The sequence below is a fragment of the Alosa pseudoharengus genome, unplaced genomic scaffold, assembly GCF_046254945.1.
Source record: "Alosa pseudoharengus isolate Yale_2024_CS ecotype anadromous, Long Island Sound unplaced genomic scaffold, YU_APseudo_1.1 YU_APseudo_1.1_scf_21, whole genome shotgun sequence".
NCBI lineage: Eukaryota > Metazoa > Chordata > Actinopteri > Clupeiformes > Clupeidae > Alosa > Alosa pseudoharengus.
This window is the reverse complement of record NW_027468674.1, coordinates 33,361,087-33,373,186: the sequence shown is the minus strand read 5'-3', so window position 1 is coordinate 33,373,186 and position 12,100 is coordinate 33,361,087.

The following is a 12,100-nucleotide window of genomic DNA, read 5'->3' as shown; positions in this document are numbered from 1 at the left end:
GCTCGCGTGTAGCCGAGCCATTCAGCGAACAGTTGAGTGATGACGCGGAACTTGCCTGCCGAGTTGCTTGTAGTCCAGCGAAGCTTGTAGTTCAACAGCAAAGCAACAATGGCGACGGAGGAAGAGACGCTAGAAGCTATCCACGAAGTTGCCTCAACTCTCGAGGGCATCACGCAATTAAACAAGAGGCTTGTCTTGTCAATTTTATAAATGGCAAGGACGTCGTAGCTCTCCTTCCAACTGGCTTTGGGAAAAGTTTGATTTATCAGATGGTGATAACTAAACCTAAATGCACAAGTGTACTACATGCATCAGTACTTATCATGTTTTCAAATAAAAGTTGCTGCTCGTAATTCTCCCCCCTACTCTCAAATTACCTTTACAAAATCAATGCAGCAATGTTAGGCCTACTTAAAAAGTCAAAGTCAAAGTCTGCTTTATTGTCAATTTCTTCACATGCCAAGACATACAAAGAGATCGAAATTACGTTTCTCACTATCCCACGGTGGAGACAAGACATATTTTACCAATTAAGTCCACAGACAAACATAACATTCAAGTAAACAATAAAAAGTAAATAAGAAGGCACATACAATGAAGAAATAAGAGCAGCAAAATTGGGTTGAAATTGTGCAATTGTGCATAGACAGTCAATATAATAGTGCAAAGTCAGAGTAGAGGCGGCGCTGAGCTTTCTTCGCCAGTGATGCAGTGTTGGTGGTCCAGGAGAGGTCTTCACTCATGTGCACCCCCAGGAATTTGGTGCTGCTCACTCTCTCCACCACAGCACCGTCGATGGTCAGTGGCAGGTGTTGGGTGTGACCTCTGGAAGTCAACAACAATCTCCTCGGTCTTGCTGACGTTCAGCAGGAGGTTGTTGTCCCTGCACCACGTGATCAGAAGGTCGACCTCCAACCTGTATTGAGTCTCGTCGCCCTTGGTGACGAGACCCACCAGAGTTGTGTCGTCAGCAAATTTCACTATGTGATTGTTGCTGTAGGTTGCAGTGCAGTCATGCGTCAGCAGGGTGAAGAGCAGCGGACTGAGCACGCAGCCTTGGGGGGCCCCAAGGATTGTCAGTGGTGTATCAATTGTCAGTGGTGTAAAATAGAGTTAATGCCCAGTTCGCTTTCACTGTAAGACAATTTGGTGTTGAATGTCATAGTGTGTTGACTTTCTAGTTCCCAGCTTTCTCCTAAGCTGTAATTGGTTAGCACGTTATGAATAAATTACCTTTCCCGTAGAACGTTTGCTAAAGCGATCAGGAACTTGATCCTCCACCTGCATCATCACAAACCATCATAAGATCAGGGTGTATCTCATCCCCTCTGGAAAAATGTGATCATTGAGTTTTAGTTCAAGAGTTATTTCAGACTTGTGTCTGGGGGTTTTATCTAAAAGGGGGAGGGGTCCCGGTAGAGATTGTTGAGATGTAGCTGTAACATAAACAAGGAAGTATCGGAATGCCCCCTATTACCACCAGTCCCGGGTTTCCGTCCTCTTACGTGTATGTGTCACTTACTATTAATTTCTATACAAACCAAGACGGCGGATTCCTAAAGAAACGCAAGCACCCACATCTAAATTAGCTATGTACCAAAGAGCTGTACACAGTCTTGTAAGGCAAGACTGGTACGAAGGTGCAAATCCGCTTGGAGCTCCAGTGGAATTTTGAATTGCAACGAGAATTATCGGGCTAACCGTTGATGTGCCGTGAGAAAGGTTGGGAATAGACGACCCACCAGGCCAGCACTAACCTCCGAGCGCGGTAAACAAACAGATATTTCAGGCAGTAAAAGCCCCGGTAAGAACCAAACCAGATTTTGTTCTACACACCTATGGCTATTAAAAAATGTAAGGTTCATTTATCAAATGCTATTTTGAAGTATTAAAAAACATTGTTCTTTAGAATTTTCGAACGAAATGGGTGATAATTGGAGGTGTTACGATACAGAGCTAAGCAACATGCATAAAATGTCTCGGTGTCTGTCATTTCTTTATGTGCAAACACGTTAATACAAATTGCCAAGGTTACTGTTGTAACCCTGGTTCTCTAAAGGACAGAACGAGACATCACCTCGATGGGATATCGCCTCTAGGGTGTACCTACCTACTGAACTCTTTTCAACCAATGCTTTATACCTTTAAAGCTGTGTGCTTGCATTACAGCGTGCACGCTGGCATATGAATGCCCACAAGAGTGTCACTCGTTCTCTTTCACACTTCAAGCGAAACGTTGCATCCAGTGTGCAAGAGACCATGTTAAGTGACGTCTCGTTCTCTCCTTCAGAGAACCAGGGTTATGACAGTAACCTAGATGTTCTCTTTCAGTCGATCAGTCGATCATTTGATCACTCAACGTCACCTCAATAGGAGAATACCACAATGCGTCGCTGTACACGGTGTGTATGTCCTATACAATACGCGACACAGGTGGAACGCCCCACTCAGGGGTGCGTTTCCCAAAAGCATAGTTGCTACCTACGATGCATCTTCAGTGGTAGCATCACTGCCAAATCTGAGGTGGCAATATTTGAGTCAAACGTTACAGATACGTTAACGATACAGAAATACGGTGTTGATAATCGGTCGTATTTTGGTCACATTTTCCTTTTTAGGTCACATTATACCTACTTTTAGAGCTAACAAATATGCTCTGATTTTTTTAATTTTCCAAAATTAAAAATGTGATATGTGACAATATGAAGCTTAAGTGTTTGAGATGTTACTCAAATCTACAGACTCACATTTGGCACTATCAAGGTAGTTGGTGTCATAATTAGCAACTATGCTTTTGGGAAACGGACCCCAGGCCGGCTCAATCAGAAATGTGACAGTTTCGGTGTGACAGTGGTTCAGGCCGAACTGTATTCAACTGATAAGACGGAGCAAGTAACAGGCGTGCTTGTGACATTCAAATTATAAAAGCGGGCAAAGGTATATCCACCAGCTTGCTGATTGACAGATGTCCTGAATGGACACACCTTTCCAAACCACCCAGGAAGCAGTGATGCTCCTTGTGGAGTGAGCTCGCAGACCCTCTGGGTTCTGGGTATTGGCTGCTTCATAAGCTAGACAAATAGCATCGACTAACCATGTGCCAGTCTCTGCTTTGATAAGGCATGCCCTAAGCCTTGAGCGCCATAGCAAATAAAGAGTGGTTTTGTCTTACGTAAAAGGCGCTCAACATAATATCTCAGTGCTCGCACGTGGCACAGAAACAAACAACAGAAGCCTCTGGCATCATCTGTCGGTCAGAGGACTCCAGGGCAGGCGGTTCTATAATCTGGGATTTAGCGACTTTTAGGTCAACGCTGGCCATAGGTTCGAATGGCTTAGCAGACAGGGCTCACAGTACGAAAGAAAGTTCTCCCAGGACTGATACAGAGCGGCCGCAAGTGCCTAGCCCCCTTGACAAATCGGGCTGCCAGCCGGTGAGCACCAGGTGTCACACCGGACCAGACTATGGGCCCGTCCCATTTCTCTCCCCTTAAAACTTCCACTTGGTTTTGAATGCCCTTGACAGTAAAGTCCCGAGGGAAGTGGGGGTGAAGTAGCCTGACGTAGTCATACTTAATTCTAGTCAGAATATGAGTCTGATACAGCTCCATTAGGACGTAATTATGGGGCGTGTTTCAACCAATACAGGGGGGGAATGCCTCTGCACTCAACTGGATAGACCTAACCAAATTGGATAGACCTAACCAATCAGAGCAACGAAATAGCTTACCGTGAGATGTAGGAAGAAAACACACGGACCATCCTTCTTCTCCACAAATGCCTTAACATTGTTTTCTGGTCTTTTGTAAAAGTTAGTGCTGTCAATAACTCCTAGCCTACAACACTCATTAGCGAAATCGAAGAGATACGTTGTAGGGTAGGCTATTAGGAAAAAACTGATAGCCTATATCCCCTTCGTTTTTTAAAAATAATTCTGTTGAACACTGATATGCTACAAACATGTTAAACAGCTGGGAAAGGCTGTCGCAAATCCCTCGAACAGGTGGTCAATCAGAGATTTCAAACGAATGAGGGAACATGTTGCAATGCAACAGCGCTGTTTTCCCTTGATGAAAGTGAAACCACGAGTTTTCCCACATCTCAACTTTGGCCAAAGTTTTCAGAAATAATAGTTTTCAGTGATAAAACCTCATTAAATAATATGCATTTTCCATATCGGGTCTTAAAAGCCATGTATCCTTCTAGCCACAGCGTTTTTGTTTCAAACATAAGCCTAATCTAAGCGTGCTCAGATGACGTGATAGACCAGGCGCTGTTGCTCACCTGTCCATCATTGTAAAGCCCGATTTGATTGGTCCACCCGATCTAGGGCGAGCATACTTGCTCCACAATGGAGCAATGCCAGACCGAACTTCCCGACCTCAAATGTTGTGGGAATGAAATGGGGCACCACTATATGCAAATTAGCATAGCGAACGTGCTCACTTAAGTCACGCGCAGCGTCGATGTGTTCTACCGGTAGTAGCCCACTACTATTTTCATTCAGGAAAATGCAGGTTCCAGTGGTCGTGTTGACTGTTGTGTGGGCTGTATTTATCTACGTCTGGTTAATCAACATTCCTGTCGATCTTTCGATCTTTTTTGCATCAAACTAACATATTCCAACATATTTCAAAATTTTAATATGCTTATTTTTGCGAAAATATATGAGCAATACAATTGTTCCTTTCCAGCGGTGTCAGCCATCTTTGTTGAAAAATTTGGCCGGCTCGCTGAGCTCGCACGGTATCCATTGTTTGCAAAGTGCACTCCCCCTTCCCCCTAAAGTAATGGGACACGCATGTGCATGTGCAAAAACTAGGGTTAGGGCAAAAATCTAGGGGAAGGGGAGGTATTGGGATGGGCCCTACAGTATATGACAGGAGGAAGGTCAGTATCACCTCTATCAAACATGTTGATGGGTCATGGTTGTGCGCTCCACACCAGGAGGCAAAAATACACCATTTCAGAGTACATAGAGACATAGTAGAGGGAGCTCTGGAACTCTGTATAGTTTCAACGACTGAGGCAGGTAAGCCTAGAGTCAGGAGATGTTCCTGTTCAGTGGCCAGGCCACCAGCTGCCAGTGTGTGGATGTTGAGTGCCATACTGTCCCGTTTGCCTGTGTAAATCTGCGCGGGGTAGGATCCAACCGTTCCCTGTTTAACAGTAAAATCAAATCTGCAAACCACAGTTGCATTGGGCACCGGGGGGCTACCAGGGTTACTGAGTGTTTCTCCATCCAAATCCTGTTCAGCACAGCCTGGAGGAGAGTGACTGAGGGAAATGCGTAGAGCAGCGACTGGGGCCATGGGCGTGCCATCACATCCGCCCCTAGCGGAGGGTTGTCCCTCACAGCTGGCAATGAGCGATGGGTTTGGATTGCACATTTTCAGGTGCAGCTTACCTCCATTCACCACCACCAGGGACAGTGCCACATACCATTCTCCATCCTTACTTAAACATTGTGGACCATCTTTGGACTACCTTCTTGTAGGTGAGCCCAAACATCTCTGATTCTGAGGGGATCAGTACGGATGGTTGGCAAGGTAGTCTGGCTATAACTTGAAAGGGAATGGTAGGTCCTTCAGCTGTTACCCTCTGCCAGATGGGAAAAGCTTGCTCCACCACCACCCCTTTCTGTGGAACATGAACACCCCCTACAGCGAAATCAACCACAGCATTGCCAACATATGGTATGCAAGCCATTGGCTGCCATCAGAGTCAGCCATCGGGAGTCTTTAGCACAATTCATATCAAGATCACCAAAATATCTTCTAAAGAAGGCTTTACTCATCAATGTGATTTGTGAGCCGGTGTCCAGTACATAGGGTATAGTCTTTGTGTAAGTCTCCACTTCAACATGAGGACACTCTCCAACAGTTTAGGACTAGATGGCCACACCAGTGGAGGAGGCAACAGCCGCTAAAAACTCAATGTCGGCCAGTACTGTAGGATATGCCCCACTCCACCACAATCCTTGCAGATTGGTCTATCTTATGCATCCCATTGGAAAGGTCCACTTCCTGGTGAGGCCCAGCGAGGCCGTGGCCTTACAGCTGGGTGAGTGGTGGGTGGCTGAGATGGAACAGCAGGTCACTGTGGGTGAATTGATTGGGCGGACAATAGAGGGGTGGGAGAGATCTGTATACGGAGTTCTTCAACAATGGAAGCACTCAAGCTGTTCGCCTGCTCCCACATTTCTTGTCGTCTCTCTGCTCGAAGATTCCTTTTGAGCTGGTTCAGGCCAGATTTGAGAGTGCCGGTTGTGGGATGGCAGTTGTGGGAGTCACAGCCTGTCTGACCCAAGCGTAATCGTCACCGCGTTGCTTGTCTTTCTCAGAAATTTTAGAAAAAACACACGTAACAGATGGAGCTACTGAAAAAGGCTGCCACACAAGGCTGTAACATCATATGCCTCTCCGAGACATGGCTAACCCTGACGATGACGGACCACGCTAGCCAGCCAGCGGAACACTTTTCTGTTTACCGAATGGATAGAACAGAAGTCCGGGAAGTCTAGAGGGGGTGGGCTGTGTCTAATGACCAACAACTGGTGTGACTGCAGGAATGTAGTCCCACTCACACACTCCTGCTCACCAAACCTGGAGCTCCTGATTATCGAATGCCGCCCGTTCTACCTCCCCCGTGAGTTTACATCCATTATTCTCAGTGCCGTTTATATTCCACCACAAGCGGACATGGTCACTGCCCTGTATAAGCTACATGTGGCACTTGCTAGCTACCAAACTATCCACCTGATGCAGCCCTCATCGTGGCCGGGGACTTTAACCATTACATACAACACATTACATACACCACCAGAGGAGAGAGAACTTTAGACCACTCACCATTCAAGATTGGCATGGTTTTATTTCAGTTAGCCTATTAGCTGGTTTGATTTGCATTGAACTCAATGAGCATAAAAATAAAACCATGCCAATCTCTAGGTATGGTGAAGGGTATGTGATGATGTGGGGCTATTTTAATTCCAAAGGCCAAGGGAACTTTATCAGGATGCATAGTATCCTGGATCCATGAAATAACTGGCCTCTAAAAAAAAAAATCTGCCTGCCTCTATGGGAATTTAACCATGGGTGCCAATACGTATGACCCCTGTATTTTAAGGAAGAACATTTATTTATTTATGATACATTATTCATTCACAAAAAAAAATGGTGTCCTTAAAGGTTGGATATTTCCTCATTTTTTTACTTTTTACTATGTGGTTTATGTGAGTATTTCTATGTGAGTTATTGTAAATTTTGTCTCTAACTGTGCACAACTCGACAGATACCTAAGCATTTCACTACTGGTTATACCTGTATAATTGAATATGTGACAAATAAACTTGAAACACTCTCGTCGGCGCCTGTGCATCTCCCTACATTGTTGGTGGCCCATAAACAATGTGCCAATGCCTCTGTACATACAGCAGCAAAAGACCAGCAACACCAGCTAAAATGACCAGCTTGTGGCGGTACACCAAGCAAAACCAGCTGAATTACCATCATAAACTGGGTATACAGATCAGATTGCAGGATTATGGGAGCCAATCAGATTGCAGGATTCCCACAGCCAATCAGAGTGCAGGATTCTGGAAGCCATTTAGATTGCAGGATTCTGGGAGTCAATCAGATTGCAGGATTCCAACAGGCAATCAGATTGCAGGATTCTGGGAGCCAATCAGATTGCAGGATTTCAACAGGCAATCAGATTGCAGGATTCCAACAGGCAATCAGATTGCAGGATTCTGGGAGCCAATCAGATTGCAGGATTCTGGGAGCCAATCCGATTGCAGGATTATACAGACAGCCTTTCATTATGTGGAATGGGGGAATGTGTAATGGCTACTACTAATTAAGAAGACCTTTATCTCTCTGAACAGATTCGTTTGTAGAAGTACAGTATTTTGAGTATTAAACATTTGCAGGGGTGTGAGGATATCTGGATAGCCTAAATCAGTAAATCAGAGATTTACGACTATATTGCCCACCTGTTTTAATGCATTTTTCATTTAAAAACATGGGAAGTGTCCTTTTTTCACTTGAGCCCCTGCCCTTCCAAATGTCTGTGCATCTCCCTGCCTTTCAGTCAGTATACCAGAACCAGTAGTCTGTCATGGGTGGCAGATTTCAACAGTGAATGTCATGGCTTTCTTGACAACTTGACTGAAATCCTCATGAGGCACAACTTCATTCCACAGAATATGGATGGAGCTGGGGTTAGCTTGGATAGGATAGAAAGAAATGGAAAAGCTAAAATCATCTGGGAGGGAAACCTAAGCAACTCTGGGCTGTTCTATATAAGTATAAGTATATATACTCTTTTGATCCCGTGAGGGAAATTTGGTCTCTGCATTTATCCCAATCCATGAATTAGTGAAACACATTCAGCAGCACAACACACAGTGAAGTGAAACACACTAATCCTGACGCAGTGAGCTGCCTGCTACAGCGGCGCTTGGGGAGCAGTGAGGGGTTAGGTGCCTTGCTCAGGGCACTTCAGCCATGGATGTGGGCATGGGAGAGCAGTGCTCAACCACTTCCCCCGCTCACATTTTTCCTACTGGTCGTGGATCGAACCGGCAACCCTTCGGTTACAAGCCCAAACCCAGTAGGCCACGGCTGTTCTGTTTCTGCAACAAGTAACAGTATTCCACTATATAATCTTCCCCAGTGTAAATTACCAAGAGCATTTCCTTCAACATGGGCTAACAGTGCGTGTAGAACCAGCCAAGAAAAGGGAAATGGCTAATGAAGAAGGAACACTTTGAGCTTTTGAAGTAATTGTACTTTTCAGAAAAAGTGCTCCAAAAAGACTCCCTCTGAGATTCTCCTGGATAACCATGTTCACACTTGTCAGTGGACGGAGCAGTGGTGCTATCATTCTCATCTCATTGCTTACATAACATCAGGGACCTACCTACCAGACCTCCTCCAGAGACAGCAGTTATTGTTTTGCTGTTGCAGTTTTGTTATAATTTGCTTTTAAAGGTAAATTAATTAAAATGTTATTTTTAACTTCATTGTAGAACATTTTGTTTCATAAACATTTTTTCCAGTAAAAAAAGGAAGTTAGGAATCAGGGAAGTTGGCCAGTTGGTTGAATAGGTAGATGTTACAAGGTGAATACTGTAAACTCTTCTTCTTTAACTGAGGTATTGCACAGTATAGCCTACAGTCGAGGCTTACTTGAATGGGTATTTTTTTTTTTACAGCTGGTCTATTTTGCGCTGCTTGTGAAAGCAGTGATTTTGTCAGGTGTGTACCTGCACATATTGGGCCTTTTGGCTCTCATTTGTGCAGCCACAGCTGAGCCTCTTTATGAGACCATGGCATTCCTGTCACCAGGAAAATAGAACTGGGTGCAAAGGTCCGAATACACACCATGCAGCTCTGCTGCTCACTTTATTTACTGATGAAAGTGGCACCATGAACTTTCTTCAGTCCAGCAACTAACAAGGGATGAATCCTTCTTTGAGGTATACCCATTTATCAAATCAGAAAAGACAGGAAACTTTGACAGTGTGTCATGTTATCTGACAACTGGAACATATCAGATAATGGTCAAAAAAAGAATGGCTTTGTTGTAAGGATTTACTTTATAAAGTCTTTCTATGGCTTTGCTTTGATTTGCTTTCATTTTTTGATCATTTAAAACTTATACTGTTAAAAGAGCCTGAATTGTACACTTGCAAAAGTAGATCTAAATATTGTCATTGAAGCTGGTCAAATAACTGGGGATACCATGACATTTGCCACAGACTAAATTTCAGCAAGACCTGTGGAAAATTATCTTTAAATGTTAAAAAATCGAATTTATTATTTTTGGAGGTAAAAGGTTATACCCTATTTTTACAGTCTATGGTTATACCCTAAAGATTTATGTAAAATCAAAATTGAGTCTATGGAGATGCCTAGAGTGACATCTGCTAGATTCTTCGGAATTATTGTGGAAAAAATGGAAAGATCAAGCAGACTGGGTTAGCAAAAAAGTGAATAAATCAATTGGGATAATTAAGAGGGTTAGTAATCTTGTCTCCAGAAATTGCCTCCTCACTCTTTACTATAGCTTGATTTATCCTTATCTATCCTACTGTAATATAGTTTGGGCAACATTTCCTATTACCCTTCAGCTTCACAGAATTCTGGTCCTTCAGAAGCGCTTTGCTAGAATTGCAACACGATCTGAATTTTATGCTGCATCTACTCCATTAATCAAAGAACTATTTATGATATCAATATATTTCAAATCTGTGTTTTTATTTATGGGATATATTTAAGAAAAGGAAATATTCCTGAGCACTTCATGTGTTATTTTAAAGCAAATGCTCAGATTCATTCTTATGCAGCTAGGCAAACTGCAGATCTACACCCTCCTCACAAACTAGTCAAGCCCAATTCTCTATACGCTACAGGGGTGCTAAACTATGGAATAACTTTTCCCATCTAGCATTGAAATGTTATAGGCTACTATACAAGGTTTTAAAAGATGTTTAAAGGTTCATTTAATTACTGGCTTATACTGTAGCTGGTTACAAATAGTACTTTTACTGTTGTTTACATCAGTGTTTTTTAACCACTGTGCCGGGGCACACTAGTGTACCGTGAGAGATCATCAGGTGTGCCACAGAAAATTACAGTACCCAAATGTCACTCACTGGTCCAGAAAAGCAACTGTTGCATCAAAGAATTTATAACCACATGCTCTCATTGTATGATTGCACTATTTGTGGTATGCAGGCATTGTACAACGGGGGCCCCATAACGGGTATTCACAGAATCATCACATATCCAGTTCATAACAACAATTAAATTAGATATAGTCACCAACAAATGAAACAGAGGGCGCTTGTTTTATTGAGCAGGTCTTGCATAGAAGCCATAATAAGGCCATATCTGTGTATTATTTGAAATTTTAGGCTATGGTATGTTTATTTTTTCTTCACACAGGATGTTAGTGTGCCGTGGGACATTTTAAGTGTCAAAATTGTGCCGTGGCACAAAAAAGGTTGAAAAACACTGGTTTACATACATGCTCTTTTTTCTTCTTTCATGCCTTAAATGTGCTCTATTTTAAGAAAGTTTACATGATGTATTTTTTGTTTGTTTGTTCAAACTTAATGCAGTGGTTTTATTTTAAGGTGGAGGCTTCATATAAGCCTGTTTGGGCTTTCTGCCTCTCCCTGCACTGTTTTTAATAATAATTTCTCTGTATATGAGATCTTTTAAAATGTGCTTAATAAATAAAGACTAAATGCATACGGATAAATAGAAATAGATTTATACTATTGATGTAGATGTCATCAGCAAAATCATATCAGTCAGTCAGATATACATAAAATAAGTCTACCCTTGTTTCTTGTTTTTGACTGCAAACTACAATATAGGTAAAATTGCATAGCATAGGGCCTAGCATATGCATAGCATAGGACCTCTGACATGCCGAAGTCTATAGTGTGTATAATAGTGTGGCTTTGAAGTAATTAATTTACAGAGAACCTGATTATCTTGATAATGGCATTTACTCAATTTCAACAGTGATACTCTGTATAAGAGTATCTATATAATTGGTATACTCCTAACCCTAATAATCCCATAATGCATATAAAAACTCTAATTTCTAAAGGTGAACACATGTTAACAAATTAATATGTGTATGTATAACTGCTCAGCAAGGTCTGTATTAAGCATCATTGCATATTGCACAGGTCTTTATTATAATGTTGTATTCTTAAAGGAACACAATGCTGTTCTTTTCCTTTAAAATAACAGCTTCAAACTCACTCTGATGATACACTGACATCTATTACGGAGAATGTAGTCTCTGACATTGGCATTGTGCACCCTGAATGCTTGATATTGCACTTGTTTATGTTTGTGTAACATTGATTATCAGGAAGGATTGTGATCTTAGTCAGTTTATGACTGACTGGGTACCGTGCTATATCGAGTTAAAATATTGACACCAAGGGGTATTGATATCAATTCTTTGCCATTGTATTCCATTAATCAATACGTCATTATTCAGTGACTTATTCTTCCTTAATAAGATCTAAGGTATACTGGTATGTAGTATGGATCAAAATAAGAGTTTA